Here is a 7,102-nt window from a genome sequence, read left to right as displayed (position 1 = left end):
TGCCTATCAAACTACACTCAGTAACCCATAATGATAACGTGAAGACATGCATTCAGAAAGGTTTGTAAATTTATTAAAAATAAAAAAGTGAAATCTCTCATTCATATAAATATTCAGACCCGTAATTCAGAATTTTGTAGAAGTCCCTTTATCAGTAATTACAGCTTTGAATCTTGGGCAAGTCTCCACAAGCTTTACAAACCTGGATTTGGGCAGTTTATTCCATTCTTCCTGGTAAATCCTGTCAAGCTCAGTTAGATCGTTTGAGAACAATCTGAAAAACTGCCATCTTCAAGTCACCCCGCAGATGTTCTATGGGAATTAAGCCTGGGGCAGTCAAAGATGGTTAGAAACTTGTCCTGAAGCCACTCCAGCATAGTCTTGGTGGTATGCTTTGGGTCATTGTCATGTTGAAAGGTGAACCATAACCCCAGTCTGAGGTGAGGTGCACTCTGGAGCAGGTTTTCTTTAAGGACATCTCTGTGTTTGGTTGCATTCATCCTTCCCTCAATCCTGAACAGGCTCCCTGTCTTTGCTACTGAGAAGCACCCCATAGCCTGATGCTGCCACCAGAATGCTTAACCATAGGGGTGGTATTAGACTGGTGATGAGCAGTGCCTAGTCTTTGTCAGCTAAAGTGCTTGGAGTTCTGATTAAACCGTTCAGTTTCTGTCTCATCAGACCAAAAAATCATTAAACTCATGCTCTCCGAGTCCTTTAATTTGTCATAAACCTATAACTCAAGAGTGGCTTCTTTCTAGCCTCTTTACTATGAACACCTGATTAATGAAGTGCTGCTGAGATGGTCATCCTTCCGACAGGTTCTCTCTGCTTCTCTGTGTTTCAAGTTCAATCCAAAGAGTTCAGAGACCAGAGCATCTTTCCTCATGCTCTGATTATTTTATATGCTGTTTGGTAAACTGCAAGCAGGAGTTAGCCACTCTACCATAAACACCTCATTGATGAAGTGCTGTAGAGATGGTCATCTTTTCTAACAGGTTCTCCCATCTCAGCAGAGGCTCTCTTAAAGTGACCATCGAGTTCTTGGTCACCTCCTAGATCAGTGTTTCCCAAACTCGGTCCTGGGGACGCCCTGTGGCTGCATGTTTTTGTCCCAACCAGCTTCTGTTTTTAATTGAACTCCTGGGCTAATTAAGTGAACTGATATTTCCCAAGTTCTGTGTTTAGGGAACAATATAGAAATTAGAAAACTAAAGTTTGCTAAAAAAAAATATTAAAATGTACCAAGCAGTTATATAGGAATAATGTATTTTTTTTTCTTTTTAACAGTATTTTCACCTTGATTTTCATTCTACTTTTCAAGGTGTTCCGATTGTTTAATTAATCCATTATTTACTAATTAGTGGGTCTGACTCTAAAGAAGTTGCAGCCTTTGATTACTCAGCGTTGTTTGCCTGGCTGTCTGATCTGCTCGTTTTAAATTGTCATTATTAAGATACAATGAAGGGGGAAAAACTGCACAGAGAAATGGCAAAGTATAATGAAATCAACAAAAGAGAGTTAAGCATTTAAATTTATAGCAAAAACAGAAATATTTCTAAATGTCTTATAACTGTAAAAATCATGCTGCTGTGCTTTTCTGAATGTCGAATAAAAGAAAAAAAAATACCAGCTAATTTAATGAGATCAGTGCTGTCAGGTGTTGTCACTGATTAGGAATGTGGTTGGAACAAAAACCTGCAGTCACAGGGGTCCCCAGGACCGAGTTTGGAAAACACTGTCCTAGACCAAGACCCTTTTTGCCTGATTACTCAGTTTGGCCAAACAGACCATTTTGAGAAGAGTCCTGGTGGTGTTAAACTTCTTCCATTTCCCAGTTCTTGAAGTCACTGTGTTCCTGGGAATAATTAAAAGTTTTAGCAATGGATTTATCCTCTTGCCCTGATCTTTTCCTTACCACAACATCATTCTGGAAATCTACAGAGAGTTTCTTGGACTTCATGGTTTGGTTTTTGTCCTTGCATGCAGTGTGAATTATGGGATCTTTCTAAACCATTTCCAATCAATTCAGTTTGCCACAGGTGGACTATAATCAAGTTCTCAACACATCTCAAGGAGAATTAATGCAAACAGGATGCATCTGACCACAATTTGGAGCGCCACAGCAAAGGTTCTCATTATATAAATGTGAGATTTCAGTTTTTGATTTTATAAATTTGCAAACCTTTCTGAAAAACATGTTTTCATTTAAAACACAATGAAGTGCACAGAAAGTGAAGAAGTCTGAATACTTTCTGAAACCACTATAAGAATGCAGTTCATTTTCTTTCACTGGAGATTTACCGAAAGGTTGTTTTTGTGAAAGCCAGGTAAACTATACTAGTGTTTTATCTTGGTAGAGTAATTTTTATTATTAATAAGTAGCCTTTGTCAGAATGCCTAATCCTGCAGACTTACCACTGTTTATAAGGTATTACAGTATATAACTTATCCCCACCTTCCCTTCTATATCTATAACCTCAGGCAATTAGGTGTAGTAAAAAGACAAGCAGGAGTTAAGTTACGCATAAAACAATATATTATTGATAATATTCATAAATAATAACAATATGCAAAGTACATTTGAATATTGGCAACCATACAACCTGACTAAATGGTGATGTGTAGTTTCAGGCAGCACACAGACTTGTAGTTATTTAAAATGTCTCTAGTTAAGGCATCATTGGTGCTCAGCTTTCTTCAGAATAGGCTGCAAGCCTGTTCAAATATGGCTGCCAAGCTGTGGTCTCCATTGTGTTGTCCATTCAGTTCATCAGTTTGGTCTTCATGATCAGAGGTTAGTAAGAGAGATACTTCTTCATCATATGTTGGTTAGTAAGAGAGAGAGAATGTGGTTGAACAAGCAGATTTATAGATTCTCTGTCCAACCCCTACAGCCAATAGGACATCATGGTAGTTAAAAGCTTCTGATAGAAGTCAATTCCAAAGAGCCATGCTAAAGACCAATGAGGAAATAGAACATCTTTTTTTTTAATTAATTTTATTGTAATCATTCCATACAATATAGATTAATTCATAACAAAAAAGAATTAAAGATAAATCAAACCCCGCCCTTGAGAAGGAGAGCTTAGCCAAAGGAGAATTGCTTAGGGCTTTTTAATAGGGCAAAAATAAACAAAAGAAAGGAAGAAATATATATAGGTAAATAAAATAAGAAAAAAAAATAATGGAGAAGGGAAATAAAGCGGTAATAGGCTAATTATTTCTCTTATTCTGAAATATTATTGATTAGATCCTGCCAGGTTTTGAAAAAATTCTGTACAGATCCATTTGATTTTTTCTAATTTCAAATAATATAAAACATCGGTTTCCCACTGACTTATCAGAGGAGAGTTAGGAATCTTCCAATTTAACAAAATAACTTTGCGTGCCACAAGTGTTGTGAATGCAATCACCGTTTGCTTGTCCTTCTCCACTTCAAGTCCGTCTGGAAGAACACCGAACAGAGCTGTTAATGGGTTAGGAGGGATTGTGCCCCCAAGGCTGTCTGAAAGGCACTTAAAAATTCTGGTCCAAAATGATGTTAGTTTGGTGCAGGCCCAAAACATGTCACCCAGTGAGGCAGGAGCTTGGTTGCAGCGTTCGCAGGTTGGATCTTGCCCTGGAAACATTTTGGACAGTTTTAAGTGAGACAGATGAGCTCGATATACAATTTTTAGTTGAATAATTCTATGCTTTGCACATATGGAGCTCAAGTGAATTCTCTGCATTGCTACCTTCCACTCCTTTTCTGATATATTGATTGATTAAGAGATCTTTTTCCCAATGTCCTCTTGGGTCTTTGAAAGGTAGGAAATAGAACATCTTAACACCTGCACCCAAACCATATGTTAAAGTACAGCTTAGCAGTTAGACAACCTGGCTTTCTTGCGGGGGTTGAAAGACTTCAGCAGAGAAACATTTGTGTAAAAGCACTTCCCCCAACTCTGTCGTAAAATTCAGAGACCCATTCCTAAAGGGGGGTAAACATGAATACTTCTCACTAATGTAACACTAAATTACATTGCTTTACCTAAATTACAAATAAAGACATACAAAATATTTATCACATTATATGCAAAATCTTACATCACAACAACTAGCAGTGCTGTTTTAGAAGGTCAATTATTAATTGCTAGAATATTTCTTTAATAAACTGATATTTGTTTTATGTGCAGACCCTGTGGTAGTTACTACTTCAACAGATTCCACAGGTGAGTTGCCATAGTAAATCTGTCAGAAGTATGTTTGCAAAGTTTTGTCTATCCAGAAAGCAGAAAACATTTTAAGCAGTTTTATGAGTGACAAAGTCTACCACTTATATGTATCCTGTCTGATATATTGTTGTCATTGATGATTTTATTTTATTTGTATGCACGGGTGCTACTTCTGAAGGTGCTTCATACACAGCAACCCCAGGTAAGTTGTTGATAAGTTACATTTTTAATCAATTCTGTAACTCTGTTGTAACTGGAGCAGGGGCCGGTACTGTGCATTTGAAACAGGGCTTTAATGTGGCACAGTCACTTGGTGGTTTTTGCTGCACCCTTACTGATCCTGAAAACAAATCCTGTGCCTGGTCGTTGTCTGTGGAATTTGCATGTTCTCCCCATGTTAGAGTGCACCAATTCCCCATCCCACAGCCCAAAGTCTTGTGTTTTTGGGGACTGTAAATTGGACCCAGCAAGAGTGCTAGTGTGTGGCCTGTGATGGACTTACACCAATATGTAGAACTTTTTTTTTTTCTCCTTGCAGTCATTGCTCCTGTACTGAGTAAAGTGTCCATGTGATATTTCAGTTTTTTATTTTTTATAAATTTGCAAACATTTCTAAAATACTGTTTTTGCTTTGTCATTCTGGTATATTGACTGTTGTCTGATGGGGGGAGAAATGAGTTTACTGTAAATGGTTTTAGCTTCAGCATAGAAAGATGTGAAAAAAGTGAAGGAGTCTGAATGCTTTCTGAAGACACTGTATGTCTTGCAATCGCTTGGTGACCCTGTCCAAGGTGTTTTTTTGTTATGTGCCAGAAGCTTGTGGCCCTCTGCATCCATATGTAGTAATAAGTAGTTTAAAGAGAATGAATGTAAAGAAATCAAATTTATATTATTTAAAATTTAATATGAAAGCAGTCTTATAAACGGACAAAATATCTTGCAGACTTCAAAGAGCCTTTGTATTACCAGAAGCATATTATACGGTAAATTGTGTACTTAAATATTTCCTCTTGTTGCTGCTGTTCTGTCATTAGCTACAGGGGATTCACATGGTGCTATCGCCCAGACAATGTTGACAGGTAAGGAAGCACAAAAACATTTTGCTCCTACCAAAGGAAGATTTACTAAAAAATCAGAAAAGTGGATATTATTTCTCAGCTCTGAGAACAGAAAGCCTAAGGATAACATTAGCTTTTGTGTTCACCTTATAATTTCCATTTTCCTATTAGATTTTGTGTTTTTTAGAAATTCATTTATAGTCTGTTAAGATTGTCCTCCACGGTGGTCTTCTTCTGTGGAACTGTGGGCAGAACCTTTATCCTGATTTTTTTTTCTGGATTTTTTATTAATCCTGCACTTTAGAACATGAGATCACTTGTCATTGCCTATGGCCTACAGCGTGGCATAGAACTGAGTGGGCATATGTTTAGAATCGGTGATCTCTTTATTACAGTTCATTAGACTAAGGTATGAGTTGCTCAAAACTTTCCAGTTACTATAAAACTGCTCGTACTAACATGAATTGCACAGGATTAGGATTGCATTTGGTTGAAGAGTTTTATGTCTTTGGCTGAAAAGGCCAATAGCATTGATCCAAACATCTGTACATATAAGAAACACCCTTGGAAAAAGCCACCAGGAGCTTAGTCTGCCTCTAAGAATATGTCAGTATGGTGATTATGAAATGCAGTTGGTTTACTGGCCGGTGCTCACTCATGTAGGCACAACTACCACTGTAAACAACAGTATGAAGAGTTTATACAGATACATTCTGACATACCCTCCTGTGTATGTATATAATATATACAGTACACTAAATACCCACACAAAGTATATATTTACATATTTATCTCTTTCTGACTTTCTATTTATATATGAATATATGCCCTTACATCCACACACACCAGGAATACCAAGTCTACATGTTCTTCTGTTGATGTGAAAACTCTCAAAGCAGTAAAATTCTGATTACAGTGTCATAAGCAGATAAGGGTAGAGGAGCTGAAGCCAGTTCTTTAGTAAGAGAACATATGGGTGATTTTTAGGCAAAGTAATAGTTAAATAAAACATTTAGTGTTGATTGGACTTCAGTTATATGGAAGAAAAACATGTAGATTACAGTGTGTTTAAAATTTGGTTGTGTTTGTATAATGTCTTTTTAATGAGGAGACAAACTAAAAGTAAATGGCCTGTTACTATGGAGTGATTTCAGAGGCCAGGCATTACCTACATGAGCCATTATCTCAGTCATTATACTTTGAAAAATGCAAATACTGTATGTATTGTTCCAGTCCTCATTTCTGTGTTCTTTGTCTACTAACAACTAGCTTAGTGCTGCCACTGCAGATAAGGCTGTATGAGTCCAGTAGTGCGAGATCTTTATACATCCAACATCTTCTGGCATGTGTTGCAACTGCAGATTGTATTTGTAAGTCTTTGAGAATAAAACTGAAGTCCCGCTGAGGAAAAGCACATTTAGACAGTCCATTCAACACCAGTGTATAGATAAACTGACATATATATTTATGTATTATAGATTTCAATATGTTTCAATATGTTGTTACTTTCAGCTACAGCTGGTCCACCTGAAAAGACCCAAGCCCCAGGTAAGTCAAACAGGCCAGATATGTTCATATTATTGCATAATTATTCATAATTTGAGAAAGAAGCTTCAACGCAGCAGTATAGCCACCTGTTTGTTTTTTTTAATATTTTTGTATATTTTATTAATTTTTAGTATATTTCACTGTTATTCCTATTGCTTATGTATCACTAGTTTACACTGCATAGTATAAATGTGTGTCAAATTAAAGTATAGTGTCTAGATAAAAGAGCTGTATATGTTCTTACAAAAGTAAATAAAATAATGCAAAATATAAAAATGT

The 7,102-nt window shown here is 36.6% G+C and overlaps 1 long non-coding RNA gene across 1 annotated transcript; it reads left to right on the top strand.

Annotated features, from left to right (window-relative positions):
- Positions 1 to 4,176: 4,176 nt before the first annotated feature.
- Positions 4,177 to 6,823, top strand: LOC114663882 (uncharacterized). The gene is made up of 4 exons (XR_003718167.2): positions 4,177 to 4,214; positions 4,396 to 4,419; positions 5,252 to 5,296; positions 6,788 to 6,823. It is a non-coding gene; the product is annotated as an uncharacterized LOC114663882 (long non-coding RNA).
- The last annotated feature ends 279 nt before the right edge of the window (positions 6,824 to 7,102 follow it).

Source organism: Erpetoichthys calabaricus, chromosome 13 (assembly GCF_900747795.2).
Source record: "Erpetoichthys calabaricus chromosome 13, fErpCal1.3, whole genome shotgun sequence".
NCBI lineage: Eukaryota > Metazoa > Chordata > Cladistia > Polypteriformes > Polypteridae > Erpetoichthys > Erpetoichthys calabaricus.
The sequence above is the reverse complement of the archived record's forward strand: the minus strand, read 5'-3'. Positions and strand labels throughout refer to the sequence as shown.